The sequence below is a fragment of the Melopsittacus undulatus genome, chromosome 8 (genome assembly GCF_012275295.1).
Source record: "Melopsittacus undulatus isolate bMelUnd1 chromosome 8, bMelUnd1.mat.Z, whole genome shotgun sequence".
Lineage (NCBI taxonomy): Eukaryota > Metazoa > Chordata > Aves > Psittaciformes > Psittaculidae > Melopsittacus > Melopsittacus undulatus.
Window position 1 is genome coordinate 41,980,924 of NC_047534.1, and position 26,779 is coordinate 42,007,702.

General features: G+C 39.7%; 1 long non-coding RNA gene across 1 annotated transcript in view; it reads right to left on the reverse strand.

The window, feature by feature from the left end:
• The window catches only part of LOC115947049 (uncharacterized), a 28,435-nt gene extending 19,080 nt beyond the window's left edge, over positions 1-9,355 (reverse strand). The window contains exon 1 of the long non-coding RNA XR_004549943.1: positions 9,296-9,355. This is a non-coding gene — a long non-coding RNA (uncharacterized lncRNA). The remainder of the gene's footprint in view (positions 1-9,295) is intronic.
• Positions 9,356-26,779: the final 17,424 nt, after the last annotated feature.

Below are 26,779 nucleotides of genomic sequence, written 5' to 3' on the forward strand. Positions count from 1 at the left end.
GGTGAATAATCAGTCTTTGTAGTTGTTTTACTCTTTAGTGGTTTGAAGTAGCCTTTGTTTCAAGTGCCCAAAAACTCTACAGGGGAAACAGTTGTTTCCTGCATACCAAAATGCTTTGTCATTTACCCCAAAAAACTGCCTCAAATAGTTGCTAACATTTGTTTTCCTCTCTAAATAAAGATATAAAGGTGAAAAGAAGTTGGTCTATCTCCTCTATCCTCTTATTCACCTCTGATGCAGATTAAACCTCCCAGCACTGCCCTGGACAGCAGAAGGGTATATGTCTTGAATTTCCAATTCATATTCCAACTGTGAGGACACTCCCTCCTCCCCCCACTGCATTTAGCAGGATATGTTTATGGGTCCTCCCAGGAGAGCAGCAGAGCCTCTTTAAGGAGAGGCTTAGGCCACAAAGATACAAATGCCACTGGCAGGAAGCTTGTGATGCAGGAACACTGTTGTGGGATCTCCAGTGTGGTATCAAGGGGTGACACAATGGGGACATTCAAGAAATGGCCCAGAGAAGTGGGTCAGCTGATCTGTTCTCAGAAACCATTGATCTCCTAGTATGGTGCATTAGCAGATAGGACTGGTTTTGTAGAGATCAAGGACATGATGGAAAATGTCAGTAAAAGTTTTCCTTCATTCCCAAAGGCACCTTCTGTACAACCTAGCCTCACAGAGGTGAGAGAGGCTGCCTCCCCCCATGGCAGTCCTACATGTTATCACATCTTTATTTTGTCCTCGATACTAGTTTTCACTGTGATACTAGGTGTGCTCACCCCTTCACTCACCTTTGCTACTACCATGTAGCTTGAGGGAAAACTCTGAAGAAAACACAGCAGAAATGGAATAACCAGGTACCTACTGATGTCATGAAACACCATGAAGCCCCCAGGCACAGGTCTTCTACAGACCTGAGATTTCACCTGACGCATTCTGCTTTTTATTCCTATGGTCTCTCTCTCATCTCACTGTATGCAATGTTTACAAAGCTGCATCCATCCCTCATGCTATAATAAAATGAAGAGCCACAGCATCTGACCAGCAGGCAGCCACTTGGCCATGCAAGCATGCAAATCCCTTGGCAGTTTGGATTCAAGCGCACAGCTTTAACAGCACAGAAAGGAATTGTAATAATTCTATAAATTGAGATTTTCCAGCAGCTACCAGGAACTGCTGCCTGGCACATTGGAACAAGGGTAAAGACAGCAGCACTTCTTGTGGTAGCCGCATACAGCACCATTATGGAGGCTAGGATGACTTCAGCACGCTAATACTGGTAATGAGCTTGCAGCAGTGCAGACAGTCACACATGGATGAGCATTCAATTACTCACCCCATGGTTAACACGCAGTGAAAGCAAAGACTATAACCGTGCAGGCCTCTGTGACTTTCATTTCATAATGCACCATTAAATCTCCATCAAATAATGAGAGCTTTGTCCCAAGGGCTGGGGCTGAGCAGGAGGTGGCCCCTCTCCTTTTGCAGAGCCCACAGAAACCCAGATCAGGCCCTTACCAGCTGATGGGGAGCATCACCACCTGCTCTAGGCAGGACCTAAAGTGGTGACTTCAGGATGAAAGTATTCCTACTCCATTTCCTGCCCCAGATAATCTCCCTGCCTTGTCAGCCAGATGCAGTTACTGTAGCTCAGCAGCCTCCGAAATAAAATCCCCCTTGAAGTCCTGAATTGTTACTATTTTGTTTTGGAACCTAGGTTGAGGGATTGTGATTTTTATCCCTCAGATATGTAACATTAAGTGTAGTTGGCATGGGAAACCTTTTGTAATGGAACAAAAGTATTTGTAGTACTCTTCCCACAACCTGTGAAGCTCCATTTAAAAATCAGTTCAAGGAGACTCATAGTTAAACATATCATCAGCAACAGCTCCACTTCCTTGTGAAGATGAGTAGTTAGAAAAATGGTATTTTCAAGGATCCTTATGTGTCTAAATAGGCAGATAAGTTCTTTGGAGATTTTCTTTGGGACTGAAATATGGAAAGAGCTTAATTACCATTGAAAACAAGCTAAACTTAAAATCAGAGTTAGATGCCCAAATACTCAGGTAGTTTATAAAATGTACTTTTTATCTGTCTGCCTATTTAAGCACCTGTATATATTGAATATATAGTAACAGTGTAGAGATAGTATAATATACCTGTGGGCTGTATTCTTAAATAAATAAATTCTCACTGTAGCAAAATCATGACTCTGTCCTTACCAAAATGAAGATTAATACCAGAAGTTCAAATACTACTAATAAATCATATTAAAAAAATATATTGAAAAGAATCTTTTCACTGAAGAGTAGATTATTGAAAACAAAACAAAAACAAACCACGAAACAATCCACAGATAATTCTTCTAGGTCAATTCCTCTTTAGAGTTGGGTGTAAGCCATCCTTTAAAATTCTCTAAGCTTTGCCATTGAAAGTATTTGGAGAGCTAGCAGAAGTATGGCACTCCCAAAACACTTAACTCCTGGCCTTAACTTCTGTGCCTAAACTGTGCACTAAAATACAATGTGGAAAGAGTCTCTGTTTGGTAACTGCAGTTAGGATGCCCCTGCCCTACTGTAGAATTGATCCCAGGAACAACCCAGAACTGTCATTATTTGAAATGAAACTCTGTCCTTCAGGGCTGTTGCTGTTTATAACACAGGAAAATGCAGATGTTTATACCAACCCCTGTTTACAACCAACCATTTCAGCATAGTGTTTGAAAGGGCAAAGAGGGACATGGCAGAACAAACACAGCATTTCCATCTTCTTGTCTCAGTCACTTCTGCAACTACCAAGTTTTACATAAAGAGTTTATTGCCAGCTCTGCGCAGCTCAGTCCCGGGAACTATGGGAGGCAAGTGTGAGTGGAGACTTACACTTTGACTCATTAAGGCATCATCTGCATGGGAAAAGATTTTCTAGTGGTACACACACAATACAGTGACACACAGACCCTGTTTTCTTTTCCTTTCACTTAAACCCCTTCCCAGATGACAGAAGCTAAATTGATCCTTCTGAAGCTGAGAAGCAAGTGCTGACATGCAAGCTCACGTTAAGAAAAGAGTGAAGTCTGGACTGTGTTGGAGAAAGGATGTGGATCAGCTGACCTGGGCACTGCCATGCAGAATCTGCCCATGAGTGTCTAAATTTTTAAACTTTAAAATAAGATGGAAAATGAGCACTGCAACGTTTGTTACCTTTGGAGAGTAAGATGGTTTCTATGCCCGGTTTTAGAAACAAGTGATGTAGACCATAAACACAAAATACTGCAACATTTCTAGAGAGCAACTACATTGAACTCCAGTTCTCCAATTGAATCTGGGTACACTTTTAGAAGCAGGATCTCAGTTTTCTTAGCAATGGAGACAGCACTGTGGTTACTACTATTACCATAAACAAGCAAACAAACATACAAACAAAAATCTTCAGCTACACAATTAAAATGAGCTCCTCAGGTTTTCCTGGGCTTCTGCCTGAGACAATCCCCACATCTGCAATATCATATGGAAAACCAAAAACAAACGTAAAAGGGACACCGGGAATCATAAGCATGACAATCCAAATCAACAGCTCCCCTCCCCCCTCCAAGTTTCAGCATGAAAAGGGAAAAAAAAGAATTAGACATTTGCATAAATACACTTTGTATTTGCTGATGAATCTTTTAAAGCTTTCCAAATATTTTTAAGTAATAATATTGTCACAATGGTTGTAGAACAAATTTGGGACTAAACAGCTAAAAAACCCTACATGCCTGCAAAGGACCCAACAGCAACCATTTAGGGAATGGATTCCTTGGAACTGAGCATTCATAATCCAGTGCCTACTGTGCATTCACTCCCTTGAATGGCTATGGTAATTAGGTTGTCTCATGTTATTGTGACCTACAATCTATCTATGGGGACACTCCAGGGGAGCTCTGGGTCCTAAATCTACTAATTTCACATTTAGAAAGACCCCGGCATGACAACAATGCTGAATTGATATGCAGAACATTCAGATAATTTTAAACACTTGAATCATTGTCCTCAGATGTAAAAAGATCAGGGCTTCCTTCAAGCATGCATTGTGCAAATTCACTGGGTGTGTCACGTTACACTGAAAGGATGTTTGCTGAAATGCAACTGGGCCATGGAAGTAGTAGTTGATTAAGTGGAAAATAAGGAGCCTTGGGCACAATGATCTTTATAAACCATGCACAAAGTTTAAACAGTGATTTATAGCAAACTTTTCTGGTCGTTTTTTCTATGCTGATAGAAAACCAGAGTATATGGCTAGTTTCTTGCATTAGTTACAATCACCTTAGGAAATTTTGCTCAATCATGTACCTTCTGGCTTTAGCAATATAGTATTGCTTGATCCAATCCTAATAAACAGTCCAGACAAAGATACAGCTTACTAATACCATTATGTTCAATAGTTCTTCAATGCCCTAGTATTTGCAGTCCTGGATGACTTATAATATAGTCTTACTCTACTCATATATTATAGCTGAATAGGTAATCATATGAAAACTTTGCAAACAGGTTTCCAGCTTAGGGCAGAGCATCAACATAGATCAGAAAAACAACCTACAGTCTAATTCTGTATGAGAGATTTTGGGGATCTTCTTACCATCTCCTTTACTAAAATCTAACCAAAGTGCCATTTTTAGAGTCAGATCTTTACAAGCAAATAATTCCCTGTGAATGTCTGGACGTTGACAGATGAGCTCCGGAGAGCCTTGCAGCAGCTGCTTTTTAGGATGGACATCGCTGACCTACCTACCCAGCGCCTAGGGACTAGAGAAGGAGTGCAGAAGTGCGTATTACACTTTTGCCTTGGCAGAGAATGGAAGGAAAAAGGAGGGCAGACACCTAGAGAGAGGAATGTCAAACTGTCTCAGCAAGATTTGCCAGATCTTCCAGAGCCCTTATTAGTGCAATAAATTAATTTTTGTGAGGGTTAAAAAATATTCAAACCACTGCCACAAATTAATGCTTAAAATTACATCCTATGAGTTAGATTGAATACAAAGTATGTACAGGTTCACCACTGAGAAAACTGAATGCATTTATCTTTTTAATTGAATCTAGCCATATAAAATGATCCTGTTAAGTAGATTAGAAATCTTATGTACTGAGCCCCCATGTGGTTTGCCTTTAATATTTGCACATTCAATTACTGTTTTTGAAAAACAGGAATTACTCATTGCAACCCTAATACTATACTTGTTTAGGATTTAGGGTTATTTTAAGATTAGGCCCAACTTAATTGTACCAAACCATCAGCAATGTTGGAGTCAGGCTCCTGAAACTCATTATCATATATCTGCCTGATATCTGCATTCTGCAAATCTGTGAAGAAAAAGGGAATACTTCCTCTTGCTACTGCTAGAATAAAATTAGAGGATGTCTGGAGAGTCTGAAAATCAGTTTTATCCAGGTGCTCCAGTAAAGTACTTATTTTTGATGGAAAAAAGTTAAAACATGAAAACTGTTCTAATAAAAAAGATGTATGACAGAGGGGAAAATGTCAGTTATGTCTTCCTCCATAATTCACAGGGGAAAATTAACCATAATAGCAAGAAGCCATTGTAAGAGTCCACAAGTGAACAATGAGCTCACATCAACTGGTGTGCACAACATGCATTAGGAAGATGTTCCTCGTCAGTTATGCCTACCTTTTTCCTTGCAAGAAATTCACTAACATCTTGACTACATCTGCAGAAGAAAGGGCTGCACTTCTTGTGCTTAAGGCAGCTCTGCAGAGATCAACCAGACTCTGCCCATGCCAAGGGCGGAGAACAGCCCTCTCCTCCTACCATACAACACAGTCCTTGAGCTTCATCAGCAGTTCCTTCACAACAGCAGTGTTCATCTGAGCTTTTACAAGACAAAGAGGCAACTTTAAAAGACTAAAGGAAATGTGGTCAAAGGACCTTCAGATTTCTATGACACTATTTTTTGCATTTATGCTTTACACAAATTACATCTATCTGCTCTCTTTCTAAATCACTCATTATTAATTTCCTTTGTTTAACAAATAGCTAAGTAAACATATGTATAGCCACCTAATAACATACTTCCAGCCTGCCTCTTCCTCATTCACATTGCAATTCTTAGGGATATTTCAATCACAGTTTTCCGAAAAGCCTTCAAAAGCATCATGTTAAATCTCTTGCAGAAAAGCTAGCCTTGACCTTGTTCTAGGTGAAAGGGACTGCAGAAGTTCAGCACAGTCGCAAGTGGTTCCAGCTCTGGAGCCTTGCAGATTATGTCATTTGTCTAATGAAGCTGAAGTGTTACTTTAATTTGTCAAAAGAGATTAAAGAACAAGGACAGCAGCTGCAAGGACAGGAAAAGATACAATTCCTAGGAAAATATTTGCTTTTATCAATAAGTAAAACAGTGCTGCAAATCTGTGCTATATTTGTCATGGGTGTGGAAAAAAGAGTAAGAAGATAGTTACTAAGAGTCTGGTTTTGTTTCCTGCATGTACAAAATGACCATTACTTTGAAAATCAGTGTTTTGCATAGATAAGAGCTGGAAATTAGAAACAGTTGCCATAGTTTTCAATGCAAGGCAATATATGCTTTCATAATACAGAAGAAAAACATTTTTCTGAGGAATTGCATAGTGTCCTCGCCCTTCAGTTCTGTAAAAGAAACAAGTAGGCATTTTCTCTTCTACAGCATGCAGACAGCAGTATGCATAAGAAAAGGCATATAATATATCCTTTTGTCCCCTAATACACAATGCCAAGGAATGTCTCAGTTTAACTACACAAATATGGCATTTTTCAGAAAATTTCTGTAAGACAGATAAAAGATGCAAATCTTTCTAGTTTTATTTGATTTGAAAAAGGAAAAGAAATAAATCTACTTCAAAGTGTTAACTTCTACCTTACACAGAACAGACGATGCCAAAGAGTGCAGGGACTCCACTACAAGGTGGTTGTTATCAAGAAAGAAGTATCTTAAAAATGTAGAGGTCTCAAATGGTTTGTTTTGATTTTGAAATAGACAATCTGTCTGAAATTCTAGCCAGACACTGAAGTGGAGCTGAAAAAAATCTTGCCTTTAGGATTTATCTTTAATGCAAAGAAATATTTATTGTGGAATAGTTCTGTAAGGTATACATGACTCATTTTTAACCACAGTATTTCCCAGATAAACACAACTGCTGTGTTTATAATGAAAATTAATTCAGTTATGTAGATTGCTCAGTTCATTAAACATCTGACAGAAGGGAAGAGGTATTTGACAAGCCCTAACTGGTACTTTTTCCCTAATCTTTCAGGTACTCTTTGCTTGTGAAAGGAAAAGCAATGAGAAGTACATGTAGAAAAAGAGTTTGGAAACAAAATCCTTTCCCCAAAATGTTGGGTGCAGTTGCAGGGATCACTGAGGGAAATGAGGTAGAGAAAACCTGCTTACTCTTATGACCAAATCACTGTGTAGCTAAGACTGGGCACAGTGGTGCTTACTTTCATATAAATGACAAACTAATCTTACCCTTGTTTGACAAATTTTTTGACACAACAGAGGGTCAAATCACACAGGTGTTCATTTCCAGGTGCTTTTCATATATTGCCATTACCTAATTATTCATTCACCTCATTCAGTGAGGCTCTAGGAGGTGAAGCCCAGCACTCCCATTCTTCTGAGCTCTCTTTAAAACATATCCTGTACTTTCTATGCACAAAGAACAGAATCACTCCTCTCTGAGAGAATAGTATCTTGCCACCTGAGCCTCTCTGTACTCAAGAAGAGCACAATGCAGAAACAAGGAAAACAAACACAATTTTGAATGTGTTCCTATAGTCACTACAATTTAAAAATTAACTATTTTTAAGAAGTCTGAAGGAAAAGTGTGTAGCTACAATGTCAAGACAAAGCATGGAGCTGCTGCTAATGACCTTGACTGTCTCTTACTGCTTAGTAAGCTAATTATATTAAACAAAACCAGAGCAGAGGAAATTAGAAGGCACATTGATGTTTCTACTCCTTCCAAATCAAAACAGTAGCCAGGATGATGTAGGAAAGCCTCTTTAGGATAAAATACACTGAGAAAACTATTGTATATAACATTGAAACAAATGTTCTACATATATTTGGGGGCTTTTTAATGGCCACATGCCTACTGTGGCTGTGCCTTCACACATTACATACACGCCATAAAGCAGAAACCCATCTTTCATGTCAGACCCTAAACAATATTATAGCTAAAAAGCAGTTGAAGAACAGAAATTAGCCTGGAGTGCAGGATGTTTGATAATCTTGGAACAGGGAATAAAACTCTTCTGCAACACGCAAACTTTCAGGCGAGTTTTCAGGAAGTCTTTTGGAAAGAGGGATTTTTCTCACTTTGTATCACACTGGTTAGAAGTAATGGTTCCTGGTAAAAAGTTATTTGCAAGTTAATATCCCAAAACTGTGACTTCTGGAGCTTTACAAGAATTACACAAACTGCTGAAACAGTCCTGGGCTTACAAGTACGCCTAAACTGGCAGCTGACACAGCTACTGCTAAACGTCCCCCCAGGGGAGAGTGGGGCTCCTGTGAAGCTGGATAGTGTAGCATGTATAGACAGCGCACGCCTACCCATCCCTGCTTGTATCCTGGTCCTGTGGTGTGAGCATAAAACCACTCTTCTAACAGGAAAAAAAAACCAACAACCCCCTCATGGTGTTCTAAAGTCTGATGTAAAAGCTGAAAAATAATCTAGAGAAGACATTAATTTTAAACTAGGAAATATTTAAATTATAAAAGTTTAACCCTTTTTGGATGGAGTAAAAACAGGTGGCCTTTTCAGCCAACAGCTTTGTGACATGATCCCAAACTACTAACCCCAGTTCTTTACTGTACCTCCAGATGAATCTGCTTCCTGATGCCGTAAGTATCCTAAAGACCCAGACTTTACAGTACGCAGTGACCTGACCAGAGACCCTTATGCATTCAGAGCTATGCTTGCCTGCCACAGCTAATACAATATCATGCTCAGTAATTTAATTACACAAAGACCAGGAAATTCAGAGAGTGGCAGCTCCCATTCTCATGCATAGCGCTTATCTCAGGCACAAAGCGAGCATCAAGGGCTATACGTGCACAAGGAGATTTATTGCTGCAAACCTGTGTATCTGAACATAGCACTAACACAGCAGCACACTGTGCTGAACACACAAACTGCCAGGTATGCAAAGCACAACAGAAATATGTCAATTTCTTGACACAAGCAGAAGAGCAGAGAACAGCGTTTCAGCTGCTGTAAATTGCCTTTAGCAGCAGCAACAGGCCAGCTGGAACCTTACCCGTGCTTCCAGTTTGCCACACTATGAGACACCCTGTGTCCCATTCCAGGTCTGCTGGACTCTGCAACTGTTTCATGCACTCAAATGAACTCGGTGCAGCTTGATGAGCAAGCTGTGCAGTACAAAAACCGTGTCCAAGCTTGCCAAAACCAGTGACCCACATTTAAGAGTAAGTAAAAGATCTCAGGAAAAAAAAAAAAAAGGCGGGGGGGGGAGCGTGGAATCAAACTTTTTATAATTGTAGGAGACTGATTCTTTCTAATAAATATAGCCCCTGCCAAGTGCTGCCCTGCAAGCGGCTGCGGTGTAGTAGAAACGACAACAGTGCAAATGGAGCAGGGACAACACAAATGGGCACACCTAGTTGGAAGATGTTTCGTTTTATGGTGCTGTGAAACAGCACTTCAACAAGCAGTTGAAGTTGAAACCACCTTCTGCTGCACTAGCTGCTTTGTGAAATGCTGCTCTCCTCCCTTCCCCCATTCCCACAAGCCTTTGTCGGCTCATGAGGGCTCTATTTGCAATGCTACACAAAAGGATTAGTTGTTTCAACTTTTCCCTTTTCCTATTTCCAAATAGCATCAATCAAGTCTCTCTTGACTGACTTCAACATTTTGCTGGAGAGTCCCCCAGCTTCCTTCCCCCCAGAAAAGTGAATAAGCAATGTGGCTGGACATCAGTACAGAATCAAATCAGAATAGTGGAAATGCACATTAGTTTTACATGCTGCTTCTGTAGTCCTGCATCTCTGAATGGAACAACTATTTTCTGCACTATAACCTCGAGAGCCAGCAACAGGAGAATGTGCATTGTGAGCTATGAAACAACAGGTTTTAACCCCATTAACTCTTCTAGATTTACCACTGATATATTGTGATCTCAATCAAAGCATTCAGTTTTGTACCTCAGCTTTCTTAACTGTAAACCAGGTATAATACATGCTGAAGCATCTTAAAATACCCCAAAAGCTTCAAAATTGAAAGAGACTTTGAAAAGACAGGCTCTAAGTACCAACAGTTATTTTCATAGGATGCAGACTGCACTGTTAAGGGGAAAGATACCTTGGCTGTGTAATCGCATTTAGGACGGTGGCTTATATGTGCTAAAGTAGTTTCAAAGGAAATGTCATATTCTTAAACTTCATGTGCCACAACCATACCTAATAGAGAGTTTGCAGAAGTCTTTTGGTGCCATAAGTCTTTGTAATAGAAGCATTTGATTTTGTACAAGGTTATAATGGCTCCGCAAGAGCTGTCAGGATTTATCACATCAAAAATCCATGCACTAAAAAAGGAGTGGTTGGCCAAAGAGGGTTTGGTACTTTAGAGACTTTAGAACCTATTCTGTTAATAACACATATTTGTGCACTTGGCTGTTGTGACTTAGCTTGATAATATTGCAATATTGCCTATTCTCTTCAAAATCCTTTTGATGTGGAACTTCAAGAGCAGATCCACAGACAACAGCACTAAGTGCTGAGGAGTGGGCAGATGAGAGAGGCTTAGGTGGCAGGAGCCCTGTCAAGCCCCAAAGCTGCTGTGACATCCAGCAATGCAGGGATTTACTCACAGCACATCAATGTCTAGATTAATGTTTTGTGTACAACCTGATTTAGTAGCAAGTTGAAAGCGTGAAATTATGCAGCATCCCAGGCTGAGAAAAACTGTTAACTGATGACAGGGTTTTCCACTGTGAGGTTGTCTGAGATACTAGCAAAAGACATCTGAGAAGTGTTCACTGACCCATGCAGTTCCCACAGATGAGGTCACATGCTAAGGTGTTTGCATCCCAGGAACCAGCATAGCTTAGTAACTGCTCTTTATGAACACTTATCAGGGCAAGATCTTTCTCCATGACTTTTTAATATCTGGGTTTAATTCTGCAGAGCCCTAGTTGACAAAAAAAAACAAAGATATATCCTTTAATGTGCTCTATGTGTTTTCTGTAAAATGCCAAGAAACACAGGATCTTAAGTGACAAACAGTCTTGGTGAATAATTAAACCATCCTCTACTTCCACTAACTGAAAAACCTCTGTGTGACTGCTTCTGTAAAATAGAAAGCTCTGTTTTACAAAAGGATTTAGGCTCGACAGTCCTTCAGTAGAAGGTTATACTTCAAATAGAAGAAAAACTCAAAACTAAACAAACCACCCAACAGTTACAGAGAACAAGATTTCTGCCCTCTGAAGCTATCCAAGAATTACTAGATACAGCATCATTATGTAATGAGTTTTATGTAGAACTGTGATCCTATTAATTGCATCAACTGCAAAGACTGTCAACACACTGTTCCAAAATACTTCAAAGCAAATTAAGGTGTTGGTAGAGTTGGTAGATCATATGCAACGTGCCATTGTCACATACACATGTGCCTTGAAGTTACAAACCCAAAACCAAGGAGCTCTACAATAAAAGCAGTTTGAATAAGAAGGCTAAATGAAGAACACTTAAGTAACAGCGATGTTCTGAAATAGCAGAAGCACAAATAGCAAAAGACTAAATATGGCTGGCTTTAAGTAGAACACAAAACTATTGAAATCTGTCTAAAGCAGCAAAAGATGGATGGATTTCTGGGGGAGGAACAGAAAGCACAAGTTTCTGTTGACCTGCTTCAAACTAAAGGTGGCATACATTTTTCTAAGCTATCTGACTCTACAGGACTCTGTGGTATTGAACCTACTCAGAAGCCATCCTGTCATGTTACAGTGTTGGTTTTCTATCCTGCTGTGTATGTTGGCACATACCATTAGCAAGAATACATAGCAACATCAAACCAAAACTACAATTTTGTTGAAGATGAACTGTTGCAAGAAACAAGAAGAGGTTCAGTTGTGTGCAGATCCTTCGTGTCATGCGTTCCAGGTCATAATATCAAAAGAGGGAGAGAAAGATCATCAAGCACTGATCTTTCCTTGGTGGTATTCTCAAACAAGAGGCAACATTTTAATGCCCCTGAAAGTCAAGCAAGATTTCCCACATTAATATCAAGCTATCAAGGTCTTGGTTTCTTACAACTGGTGGTGTCTTCTGTGTCCAGTAAAGAAAAAAACAATTATATGCCTTGTCCTTGCTATATAAAAAGCTGGTTTATACCACTCTAGCAGTGTATACTTCATGCTCATTTACAATGCCACAATCCTGTAATAGTGCATGCCCAGAAGAATCAGAGCTAAGAGAATGTATTTTTCCAAGAGGGATAACATTTTGATGAAAATAAAATCTCCTACTCTCCTACATTAGAAGATTTCAGCTATGCAGCTTTCAGAGTCAACTCTCACTTCTTCGTATGGTAACAAGCTTCTCCTTTTCAGCTAGCTGTGGGGTTTCCTTTCTCATAGTTATGAAATGGTTGTCTCAAAGTTAATTGCCAGCCTCAGATCGTCCACAGTCTATTGAAATGCAAGTGTGTTTTGCTGAGTTTGTTTTAAAGCTAACAACCTTTCTAGTACAACATCTACTTCTGTTAGGGAAGCACTAAGGGTGGTGTGAAAGAAACATCTTTTCCAAGGTGGCTTGCAGAAGAAAGGAGAAGTAGGTAACGTATTCAGCTTAGGAAGAACATCACAGGCTATCCAAACTAGTCTAAAACTATGAAAGGGTCTGGATCCACAGCTTTGTGGAGCTTTGTGACAGTTCTCAATTATCTGAGTGCTGAGATAATAAAGTCAAACAGCAACAACAGCAAAAACCATTCTCAAACAACTAAGTTAATAAAACTTCCCTCAAGGCTATGGTGCTTTCCCTCTGCCCCTGCCAGCCCTTGGAGAAAAAATAAGGAGGGGTGAGAAGGGAGCGTGAAAGAATTTCAAAAGAACTTCAGTCCAAATTTCAGTTCAAGGATTTAGGTCACTGTTTTCCTCTCTCTTGACTGTTCTTTGATTCTAAATCCTTAGACATTTTTAAATAAGGCCACTTATCACTTGTGTCTACTGAAAAAATGGAGTAGCTTGTTCTGCAGTTTGTGAAACAGGCTGTGCTGTGAGCAAAGTGCTGCACATCCTGCTATTTATGTCAAGGTTATGCTGAATGCCATCATCAAACACATTACTTGGCCCATGCTTAGTTGAATATTATTTCCCAGTGCGGTACTGAAAGTTTAGTAACAGCGTTAGTAGAACAGGGCAAAGGAGAGCCTTAACAGAAGTACTGTACTGTCACCAGTTGATGAAATATGACCTTTTTCCTACGGTATCAATTAATGATACTGTATTTTCAATAAAACTAATGACAAAACAGCTGCACTGACCTAGAGGACCAGATCTAGGACAGTAATTTCTGGATTTTGTTTGCCTCTCCCCACCCATGCCTTTATTCATGCATTTGGAGGGGACAGTAGATAAGAATGGTGAGAAAATATGTTGCTATCTTTCCACTTGGCTTGGTTTCCAGCTTCACTGATGAGAAAATGCCAGCTTTGTGATGTTAATGTAAACATCCCAATAACTTCTAACTCTGAGTGAAATTTCAAGTGACAAAACATATGCAAAATGCATTTCAGAAAAAGAAATTGAGTTTATATCCAAAGCAAGTCTTGGCCCTACTGAGCCAACAAGTGGCTGCTGAAGAGATTTACGGGTAGAGCTCTATGTGAGATGAAGCTTGGTAATCAGCCCTGCTGGAAGATGACTCAGCTGAATAGTGAGTCATCTAAGGAGGAAAAGAGAAAGCTAAAGTATAGATAAAGTTCTTTATCAGAAAAGGCTGTCTGATGGGAGTTTGTGTCCTTGATTGAAAACCTTGGCAATTTGCAGATCATGACTTCATAAATACTCTCATGGTAATACTTCAGCAAAGGAGAAAAGATTTCAAAGGCAGTTTTTACCTATTGGAAGGGAAAAAGAAAAAATTAACAAACCAACCCAAAACTTCAGCAAGTTCCAAGAAAAAAAAAAGAACTATGTAGAAGAAAACAAGGTCTCCAGGAAGGTCATAAAATTTGTTTTTTAATACTTTTATTTTCTATAGGTTTATTTTTACCTCATTTTTTAAGTCTGCTTTTGTAGCCAATACCTTGTACTATACAGTATTAGTAACAGAACTTCCTCCAGTTGGTACCAGACAGCAGTGGGATGTAGCTTTACTGTTGGTTGACTTTTCTCTTTTCCTTCCCAACTATTTACAAGGTGTCTGCTAATACGGTAAATGGTGCACACTGAATGTGTGCAATCCAGCCTCCCTGGGCTCAGCTGGCAGCCTGTCAGTTTCCCAGACTACTTCTCCACTGTCACTGTACCAAGAAAATGCTTCTGTGAACTTCTGTAAGAAGTCAGAAAAGTGAACTCAGATTACAGTACCTTCATTTATTTCCTTACCTGTGGGTGAGGTCTAACTCAGAGCATGCAGGAGTAGTGGAAGTGTGTAGAGGCATGATACATAGAGGCTTGAGCCCAACTGAAGCTGTTCATACAAGTATACTCAGAGACTTGACAGCCAGTTGAAACAGATCATCTGTTAGTAAATCCACTGACATCCAGGGCCAATCCAGTTCTCTGGTATGAATTCCAGGTGAGTGACAGTTAAGTAGACAGTGTCCCAGTAAAGTACCTCAGCTATTTAATAAGCATGCTATCACATGCATTTTAGTCTGGTAGTCTCAGCACAATTTAAGGGAAGCTTAAACAAGAAAGTAGGTAAGGTTCACAGGCTTGCTTCATGACTCAGATTGTATCCACAGAGAAAAAAAACAGAATCCAAGTCATAGGAGCAGACTCTGACCTTAGTGCTCAGCTCAAGTGTGCTGACAATACCGAAATAGAGAATTGCACGTGAGTACTGCTGTCTATCACGGTTTGTTCTCATAACAGATTTTGCAAATGTTTCATGCTCTCTTCTAAATGCTTCAGCCAATACATATCCCCAGAGGGCTGCATGGTAAGCCAGGACTTCAGAGAGGAAGGGCACAAGGAGAAACAAAGCTAAGGGGCAAAGTGTTGGTCAATTTTGTGGCACGAAGGCAGAACATGAAGATCCACTCCACTCCCAGAAGGAATGATGAAGTGGAGCAGGCTCCTTTGAAAGGCCGCTCCTCAAAGATAGGAAAATGGACAAGAGCAGCCTTGGGAAGTCCAGGAGCATAGGACAAACCCAGAAACATATTGATCTAGTATACATCTCTCAAGAGGTGCTTTGTAAGAGCTGTGACTGAAAAAATGCCTCTTAAAATGTACAGGCTTTTAAGCCAACCTTGTGATTTGAAAGCCTGAGTCATGTACTCCATTTGCCAGGAGCTGGCATTGTTTCATTTGTAGGCAACTAAACAAACACAGAAGTCTTGCAGGACTTCTATACTCTCCAGGTATGAATGATATAAACATCTAAAATAATTTAAAAAGACTTGAGCTAGAGTCTAATTTTCTACAAGCACGTAGAAAAGAACACTGAAATACAATTTGTTTAATGTTACTTACCACCACATAATTTCATTTATGTAACACTGATTCATCATTTATTCTTTTTTATGAAGATCAATAAAAGAAAGGGACTCCAGTCTTACTACCAAAAGCTTCTCCTTGCAAAGATCTATCACTAAGCACCATCCTACAGAATAAGTGATTTTAATATTTTCAGTTTCATTGCTCCTTGAATGCAAGGAGCAGAATTTAAGAGATTACTCCTTGTTCACAGTGAGCTAAAGCAGAACATACAACATGTTTAGAAATCAAAGTGTGTCCTTTTTCCATCCTTGAATATATGTATACAAAACTGTGAAGGAGAGAAACACAGAATCATAGAATCATAGAATAGTTAGGGTTGGAAAGGACCTTAAGATCATCTGTTTCCAACTCCCTGCCATGGGCATGAATGCCTCACCCTAGACCATGCTGGCCAAGGCTCTGTCCAACCTTGCACTGAACACACACCTATAGAAAGAACTGTGAAAAAAGGATTAATTGTTAACGAGGATAACATTGAAAAGGCAACACCTGCTCAAAGAGAGTCCTTTGGGAAGACTTACTCCTTCAGAAATATATGATGGGAATAAGTTCAGAGAGACAATGGCTAGTCATGGGATGCATGAAAACCTGATTATATCTTGTTCCAAACCACTAGTTTTCATTACTGACATAAATCAAGGCAAGGCAGCAACTTAGCAAGTCTTGAAAGACAATAAAAGCACCGCTGAAAGAAACTGAATGTTGTGTTCAGAAATACCAGATGCCTTTATAAAAATAAGGTATGTTTTGCTAAGCAATGTCTGAAAAGTTTTTGCAGCCAAATGGAGCTTGATCTGTATTTAACAGTTGAGGAACAGAGGTCCTTAGTATTTAATTAAACACTCATTCCAACCAACATTTATTTAAAAAGCCTAAAATGAAGTGATTTTGCTGCAACGCAAGTAGGTGAATTGGAAAGGGTTTATTCACATAAGGCTAGGAGTCATGAATGAAGCAATGATTTTACCATAAAAAGCATTTGCTGCTAAACAAGGAGTTACTGTGGAGCATGAAGTACAGGCTAGCTGGTTTAACAAAATGGCCCTTTGATTTGAAAGCCATTTCTGCACCACACTTATGGAAGGACATTTTGCTCTTGTTTTGATTTGTGGTCACTAGTCCTCACGGCCATAAGGACACCATCCCTCCAGCAGGCATAGCACATCCACCAATAATTCTTAGATAATGGCTGAAAAATAATCTGATCTGATCTGATTTGGTAGGGAAGCCATGGACTTTTCAATTATTCCTTTTATTTATACGTTAGCCCTCTCTCTATTGAAAATACTGCAACCTCCCCCTTTCCAAACAGTCACGTGCTCTTCATTCAAACACAGAAAACATTTTGCAGATAATGTGACTAAGTAGCTGCCTTTGAAGCCAACAAGCCTATTTCCTCAAGCGCAAACACTGTTACTTTTAATGTACAAGCCAAGCCTCAAACTAAGTGCCTCATTTCCCTGAAATCCCTTATGCTGCAGCTGAACCCACCCTCCATCTATACCTCTGAGAGCCAGCCGTCTGGCTGGTGGTGCATAAGGAGACAAACCTGTGCTAAACTTGTGGAGGGCAAGTAGGTGTCTGAAGCAGGTGACTGCAAAGCACCCCTGACACAGGCTAGGGAAGAAGTCTCTATACCTGAGAGACCAGCCTTGCCTATCAGGGCACATGCCAATGGCTGTGCACAGCCCTATCAGCAGGCAACCATGGCTCCTCTTCAGGTTAGGTGCCCCTCCGATATCCCACCACATGAACAGGGAGGAGACATCTGCAGGCATTTGCCAGGCAGCAAAGTCCCCTCATCCAGCAGGTCTCCTTGGCCCCATTTCCCCCCAGAGTCCCTGTTGCAGAGCAGGGACACACCAGTCTTTTGGGTGCTCTCGCCCCATGGGGCAGCTGGGCTCTGAACAACCACAGACATGCAGAAATCAGCACAATTTCATTTGGGCACAAAGCAAAGACAGACTCCATGGATCACCCACAACAATACCAGATAGAGACCGATGTGTGTTTTGGAGTCTCTAATGAGCATAATTTCCTTAAGTAGGCAAGTTCTCATAAGCACAAGAAGGAAATAACCAGGCATTGCCATAACAGGAAACATAGCAGAGTCCTGCCTAAACTGGAGCTGGCTGGGAAGTAAGCTATTGTCAGAAGCCCAGCATTTCGGATGCTCTGACATTGACAATTACCTTGAGCAAGCATGGCATATTGGTAAAAAACAAACAAGGAGACTAGTTTGCTTTTTTCAAGGGAAACAGCTCAGAAGTAGTCTAAATCCTAAACATGCACATCCTACAATATGTTGTTCCACTGGAGAGAAATAGTAATATGTCAAGTTAAAAGATGGCTTCACTTACAAGTACATATAAACACACAAATACACATCTGCCTCAATGCACCCATTTTCAGTCTGACTGGGGACATGCATACCTTGCTGAAGGTATGGTAACTTAATTCACACAGGGTACATCTTTACCTTCATTTTTACTTTTTTTATGGCCTTCTGTCAAACAACTACTACATTGCAAAAAGACCACAAATTTACTTTGACATTTGGGGGGAATTTATATATATATATATTTATTTTTTTTAGTCTAGAGGATGGAATTGGAAATATCAGTTTGGATATCAGTTTGCATACACATCTACAATTTATGAATGGTACTGAACTTAGGTTGGTCCTATCTACATGTCAAACTAGACTAACTCGTTCTTTCCAGGTGACACTGGTATTTTTCATCTGCAATGGACATGCTCTGTTCTAGGAAAGCACTTTCCAAAACATTTCTATTCCTGCTAATGTAGTTTCAGTTCCCTGATCCCAGCCGTCCTGGAAATTCGTGTGTGTCACAGCACGCAGCTTTATCCGGCTTTGATACCTTTGGGCAACCTGCCCACAGCAGTCCCTCTTTCCTCTAGCTCCTTGGGAATTGACCTATTTCCTTCACTGGCATGACATGGCTGAGAGACTACAGAACTCCCAACTGCAACAAATCTGACACCTCCCCTATAAGAAAGGTAGACGGCACAGGTAGCATAGCACTAACTAGATACTTGCTCAACCTCCTTTATCATGTGCCTTGTAATACCCTATCTCATGGCCTTGTTTTTTGTATTCTATATGTTCCTGTTCTATATGGTTTATATTTTGTGTACAGTCCAAGTAAAAAATTAAACACTAATACACAAACATGCCAGAGCAAATAGAACCATAAAACTATCAATATTTCCCAGTATGAATCAGTGTGGACATGGGAATTTCTAAGTAGAAACAAAGCAGCAAAAATGAAAACACGCTTCCTGAGAGCTGGTATTGCTCACTGGTAGTCAGCAGAAAGGACATCTTTTACCATTTAGAGATCATGCCGGTTCCATCATTTGGATTTGAAAACTTACTGTGCGGACTATTGGACATACAGGGAAATCCAGATGTAGATAGTTATTTCTTTCATGTTCTCAGTGTGAAATAGCAAGGCTCAGTGTATCAGAGATGCATACAGAAGGCTCATTATGTAAGTGACAACTATAATATTAAACTGAATAGAATGATAATATAATTCAAGAAATCTAATTGCTACTGTGCAGGAAATTCATTTTCTCACAATACACAGTAAAAGCTGTCTCAATCACTAAACAAAAATCCACCCCCTTATAATTTTCTTTCATTTTCAATTTTATAAAAATGGCCTTAACTCCTCCTACAGACATCAGCACTTAACTAGTCAATCAATCACCAGAATCAATCACACACCTGCTGTCTCCATTGTTATTCCTCAAGTAAAACAGAAGTGCAGGAAAACATGTACTGACTAGAACTCACAGGAGCACATTAAAAAAAAAAATATTCTCGTAACTAAAATTAAATACCTTTTGAAAACCGTCAATGAAAATTATTCTATCAGAGGAGAAAGAAAAGTTGCAAAATTTACAAATAAAATTTGTTAATTCAGTGACAACTAAAAATAATTTGAATGCAATATTTATCTGAAAATAATAACCCAGCCCTCAATAACGCTTTATATTCATTATCATCAAAATGCCTTGCCAGAGAAATCAGTATCATTATTCTTGCATTAGATATTGTGAAACTGGAAAATCTCAGCAATAGCAGAAAACTGCAGATCAGTAGAAAAACTGGGAAAGGAACTCATATCGCTCGTATTCAGTGCAGAGATTGATTTTAAAACTGACCTTTGAAACAACACAGAATGCATCAAAGACCAATTTCTAAATATTCTATAACATCACAAACATTGATTATAGTAGACCTTTATAATCCCAATTTTAATATTTTACTGTTCTCACCACCTAAAAATCAGACAGAAAAAAATCTTCTAAGACAAGGAGGGGAAATAAAAGAGTATTAAATAAGTTTTATACTATATGCAAGTTAGTGCCCTTTTCAGACTCCAACAACATATGAGAAGAATCATAACAATCATTAATCAGCTGTGCTCCTCTCTTCATCTGTAGGTTTACTAGTTCCTATAGATATGTCATCATGGACCAAATTCCACTGAGAAATGTGATAATTAACACACAAATCCCTGGCAACACATGGTGGGTTTCTATTTCTTTATGGTAATCAGGCAGAAATCTTCTGTGCAGGTGCACCAGCAATTCTCCCAGTGCCACAGAGTTAGGAGTCTGCATCCCATAGCAGCATATCTCCAAACGATCTGAATAGAACATGAAATACAAGTGGAGAAGCCCTCGTGTATAGGTGGAATAAATTCTTGCACAGGAAAGAAGGCTGCAGCTCATTTTGGCTTTGCGGAATATGCTTGTCAGACCATATCCAAAGCAGTCATTGTTTTAGAGCTCACTGTGTGACATAACTGCATAATTAGTTTTTTGATGTGCAGTCTTTTACTACAGGGATCTATCCAGCCCTGCAGGAGAGCACACAAGGTCCTAGGTCTTGGTGTGCCAGCAGCAGCACCCAGGGAAGTGGTGTCCAACACTGCAATAACGTGAGCATCACAGGCTCCCACAGGGACTGTTGTGCAGGTGCCAATGACCTCCCCAGCAGCAGGGACTGATGAAGCCATTATCCAGCAGCATGTGCAACTGAGAACAGCATTTGGCATTTCAACATCAATGGACTGCACAGCACCTGATTATTATTTCATGGCCATGGCAGAAAACGGTGCAGAGAAACAGCAACACTGATAAAAAACAGGCTCCTAAACCTGCCCTTTCTTGAAGGAAATCCTGATTGTTTAACTACATACAAAATCATCTTTCCAAAATGTAGCATGTATTTTTTCCACATCCTGGCAACAAAAAGGGTATTTCCCATCAAAAAAATCTAAACTTCCGTATTATAGAATCATGAATGCTTTACTGCAAGACACAGTCAATGGGATGGAAGAAGAAATGGACAATTCCCCTCCCATGAAAAAAGCAGTAAATAAATATCCCAGAAAACATTTCTTCAACCAGCATCAGTTTTGTAAGAGCAGCACGTATTGCAAATGTGTTCACTTTAGCATTTTATTAATACAGTAATTTGAGATAAATTTAGCACTTCAAAATATCTAAATCTTCACTGTATTCACCTCTTTAGGATTTATAGCAGGCAAAAAATATCCCACTGGTCTGGTGATTTGATACAAGTTATGCAGCATACCTTTTTTAGCCAGAGTCTTGGAAACTATATTAAATTACTTTATACTTCGCCATAAACATCGCAGCACCAACACTGCAGGTTCTGTCTTGAGATGTGTTAATGTGAAGGTGTTTAACTCGACAGGATTCTTTGGGTCCAGCTACAGTGTGCTATTTCCACCACCAGCTCCATTTCTTCATGACTCCTCCATCTCTGACAGTAGCGTGTTAGTGCAAAGGATTGCACATAGCACTGACTGAAACGGAACAGGTTATGGGAATGTGTCAGTTCCGCTGGAGGATGCAGAGAGGCAGTTGTATTTAGACACATTTTCTTTTCATGCCAGTGAAGGCTCTTATTCAAAAGGACACATCCATGTATCACTTCCTGACCTTGCTGCTGGGCAGGGTATCCTGCTACAGGGTGGGGCATTAAATTGTTCTAGAAAAACACTGGCTGGCAGCCAGTGGAAATTTAAAGTTTTATTGGATCATGCTTCCATTTAATCATGATTCATCACCTTCAGCAGCCACTGGTGATGTGCACATGTGGCATGTGCCATGCAATACATTTTCTAATACAATAAAATTTGCCTACGAAATATTTTGTCCTTTCTCATGTAGTTAGTCTAGGCTTAGCTAGAGGCAACAGGAGGTTCTAACAGAAGTCTACAGCTATTTCAAAGGCAGCTATGAAGATGATGGAGCTAAATCTTCCCTTAGTAAGAATAGTGTAACATGGAACCTAGAAGAGATTAAATCATCATCTTCAGAGGTTTTCAGGATGCAGCTAGACGAAACTGGGGCTGGCCTGATGGCAATTGTTAAACCTCAAGAGGGATACTGGACTACATGTCCTTTCCATCCAACATCCATGTGACTCCACAATTTTATGTATCCTCAGTCAATGCCTGTGATTAGTCTGACTCTCTAGCCTGAATTAGAAAGTAACTCCTGTCTCAGACTGTGTCAAAAATCCATACAGTGCAAGTTTAGACACCTCCAAGTTCTACCAAGATACTGCAACGTGCAGACTCCAAGTACAACATATTGGTCAATAAATTTAAGATCAGGGTCTCGGGTGTTAATGTGCAAAGTTTCCGAAACCATGAACCAGATGAATCAAAATAAAGGAGGTGCTGAAATAAAGATGACAGGCAACACTTTGTTCACCTCACATAATGGAAGAAAATGCAAGCTTCTACAGGCATCAGCCTGGGTCTATGAAATAAATTTCCTTCAACCAGCCTTGGAGCCAACCTAGTCATCTTCTGCTCCAGATTAAAAATTGGATTCTTCTTGATTTTCCTAACAAACATCTGCATTTACAAAGGGAAAAAAATCAACCTCAAACTAAAACCTTCCCTTACATGTTCTTCACTGATGAGGAAGTGCAAGAAAGAAAAAATAGGTATGTCACTAGTACAGAGAAGGTATTCTTATACCATAATAATGAACACAACATTAGCATAGGTTTAACACAGGTTCTTTTTTTTTTACTTTCTATTTAAAATTTAGATTATCTCCTCTTTTATCATGCATTTGTTCATTCTCCAGGGCTGGATGAGGAGATGGGGTTGGAACTCCAACTAGAGTACATCTAGTTTTGTATTTATGCGCATATGCAACCTCATATTCTTTTCAACCCAGTAATCTTATAACTGCATGCCACTGAATGTGCTTTCTACAGCTGAATGAACTTTCTTCTAATGCACAGAGAGGTGCTAGCTGCTCTCACTGCAGTTGCCAACTGATTTAATTTGAAGACGGATTAGGACCTCTGTGAAAAGCTTACATATAGAGAACCATGTACTGTAAAAATGTAATCCTTCAGGGGAAAAAAGTCATCTAAAAAATCTTTCAGTGAATAAAGAAAATGCACACTATTGACTTAGGTAATAATTTAACAAGCTTGACAGCTGAAAGTAAATAATTCTTGGACAAAGTTTCTAGGATGAAAGGCTTGACCTGCGTTTGAATCTAAGAGCAGCAAGCTGATTGACCTTATGATACTGTGGTTTCATTTCAGAAGCTACCCCCCAGCTTTTTTCTGAATTGCATGAATATTTCATGACTAACTGCGCATACCATGGCACACAAAGAGCTAATAGATTAGTAATTTGACCTGCTATTTATTTGAGGTGCCCCAAACATGTAATGAAAGAGACTCTGATTTTTCTTTTAGAATAATCATGAAATAGAATATGGTTGGTTCTAGAAACTTTATCTTTACTTTAGCTGAGCTAAGTGCAGTGAGGGAAAGAAGGAAAGGGTATGATAAGAATTCACATCTGGGAATGAGAGGACATCAGTGAGCAATAGTCAGACATGATAAAGCAGTCTATCTTAATCACTGCAGTAAACTTAACTGCATTACCTGAAAACCTTGCTTATACTGCTTTTGCTAAACTTCAGCAAAGGATTAAAAAAAACCCAAACAAAACTAAACCATCACACCACAGACACTGAAAGAGTGAGTGATGTCGCATTTATACCGTAGCAGTGTAAGAGAGCTCTTCAACTCCACAATTGTCTTTCCCAGATTATGAATGTCAGTTAAGATTGCTGGGGAAATCTCTTAAGTCACATGCAGAAGCTGCCTTCAAAGCAGTTATTGGAAATCATCTCTGAAGATCAAATTATGATCAAGGGATCTTGATGGTGAAAAACATGAAGCTGTTAGACAAAGAAAGGCAGGTTTGGATAACTAACTGAGCATAGAATAGAGATGTCATTCATCCCATTCTCTCCTGCCCTCAGTACAGGAACCACTAAAGGAAGACAACTGAAATAGTAGACTGCCATGGGAGGAAAACATTTAACTGTGAAGCTATTTTATGGATTAGAAAGTTACACAAATTCATACAAGTACACTCTGAAACCTGGGTCAGAAGAGAACACTGAGCCAAAAATTTAGACACAAGCCTCAGTGTATTACCCCATTTGTGTAGCTGAAATCCACTTAGAAGTTCAGACAAATAGAAATTGACAAAAAAAAACCCTGTGGCTGGAAAATGCTGCACTGCAACATTTAGAGACCCACTAGTGCATGAGTGCAGAGCCAGTGCTGATCAGGCACTTTACAGCTTCAGGTACCTATTTTCTGCTCAGACTGATGTGCTCATTAGGTTATGATAGTTCGTCCTAACTGCATGCTTTGATTGTTACATTTGTAGCATTTCATTTGAGACAGGGATGTGTCAGGCACCCCACATTCAAAAGGTATGCAACTCTGGAATGAGTGCATATACAGACTGAAGTTCTGAATTAGGTGAATCTAACCCACGCCTACCTTGACAGAATTTATACAATTAATTTTGTGGACATTATTAAAAAAATAGTAATATTTGTCACCCTCATATAATCTTTCTGCAAAAACAGTGATCAGTCTATGGTATGGAAGCCTTCTACAGTCCCAGAGAAAATCAAGTTCAGAGTTTGTTCCTCCTTGCCCCTCTCCATCACTTCTGCCCATATTGAGTTTCTTTTGCAAAGGGATATTTACATACTTGCTAAATACACTTTTGGTAACCTGTGCAACACAAGTCATTTCGTTATCTTCCATTGCTATGGAAGTAATCTCTGAAGTGTCTTTAATCTTAAACCGGAAGCATGGCTTCCCAGGTACTGCTGTTGAGGAGGTGAATAGGTTAAGAGTGGGAATGAAACCTAGTGAGAAAGGAAATTGCATTACTAGACTTTGCTCTCAAGCACTTCCATTAGCCTGCATGAGAAAGCAGCTGAGGGTAGTCAGAAGTAGTCATAGCAAGTAACAATCCTGACACAGTTTGGCTGGTATTTAAATTGTAGGTAAACTAAGAAAAAAAGGACATGGGAATCCCAAACCACTTTGGTTAGTACAGAATAAAACTTAACACAGTCCTGAAACTCTCTTCAAATGTGTATGGGAAAGAAAGGCAGAGAGAGGAGCTATCAGAGTGGGGAATGTGCTGGCTCTACCATCAGGTTCTGGGAATTAAGGAGTTTGTTTTCTGTCTCTTGCCTTACTTATTTCCTGAATGTGGATAAATCATTTCACTTCTCCTTTTGTTCTGTAAAACCGGTATTATACCATCTCTTGTGCATTTCAAAGGCACAGCATAGTGAAGGAAGGAAGAAAAGGAAAGAAAGAAGTCAGACTGACCCACTCAACAGATTTGTAAGATGGGGGAAGGTAAAGCTATTTATTCCTGTGCCAGGCTGATGTGATCCTGTCACTGGCTGGAGCAGGAAGCAGCCTGCTCACAGGTACTAACATGCTGGATGCCTCACCAAGCCCATCTGAAATGGCAATACCAATATGATTCATGCACATCTCCAAACACCATACAAAATACCTAAGGAGAGTATAATAAAAAGTGAAATTGAGGAAAAGCCCCATTCTCAAACTGTCACAAAACAAATTTACTACAAAATATGCATCTTGGGTGAGAAGGGTAATTTTTCTCCCTTTGGGCATTAGAGTATTTAGTCAAAACAATACAAGATTTCTCCTGGAGCAAACTCTCCTGGACATAACAAGATTACAGCATTGGGGGTCATATTAGAAAACCTAGAAGATATCTAGCTCAAAACCAGACCATCCACCCTTTTCTATGGATAACTCCAGCAGCATGATACCTCAGCAACCCTTGGTGCCCAGTGTGCTATGTGTGGCTGCCATAAATCAAGCAGGAGTTCAGCTTTCACTGGTGCTATGTCACCTTCACCCATCAATTCCTTCCTTCTCACAAAAGCTGCTATCTTCCATCGTTTCTGTAACAAACTGTGTGACTAAACAGTGAGCTCCTTCTTAGCCCCGAGGTGTCTCTTGAGCCTCTCTCTCAAGTTGTAACATTTGACACTTCATCCTTCAAGTGTCTATTTTATACCTGCTGGTATAGGAACTCATAATTAAACCAGGCTCATTTTAGTTGTTACAAAAACATGTAAGTGCACATACATCCAAACTTCCAGAGGACAGCAACCCTCAAAAAAACCTAGATCAGCTAATCAAACTTAGAGCACATTGCTTTGCTAAGTATTCCTCACTAAAATCCAGGACACCAATGGGTTTGCGCCACAAGAAAGCTTCTGCATTGTCTCAATACACCATCATGTTTAAGCTGCAACTCAAATCTCTATTGACATTGGTATACATTTAATTATACAGTGAACCAATATCAGATTATAGCCACAACAGTAACACCATGATAAATAGTAATTAATCCAGAAACTTCCACAGTCCCATCAGCTATCAGCCTCAAAGTATTTTTCAGATGAGAGTAATGACCCTTTTCTTTGCAGGGAGGAAAACTGAGGTGCTGCAGCATAACACCATTTGTTCAACAAGGAGCAACTGTAGGTCTTGGACATTTCACTGTTATTCCCTAACTTTATTATTTTCTCTAATGGGCCATTACTCACTCTACAGACAATCTGGAAGCTGGATGGTGC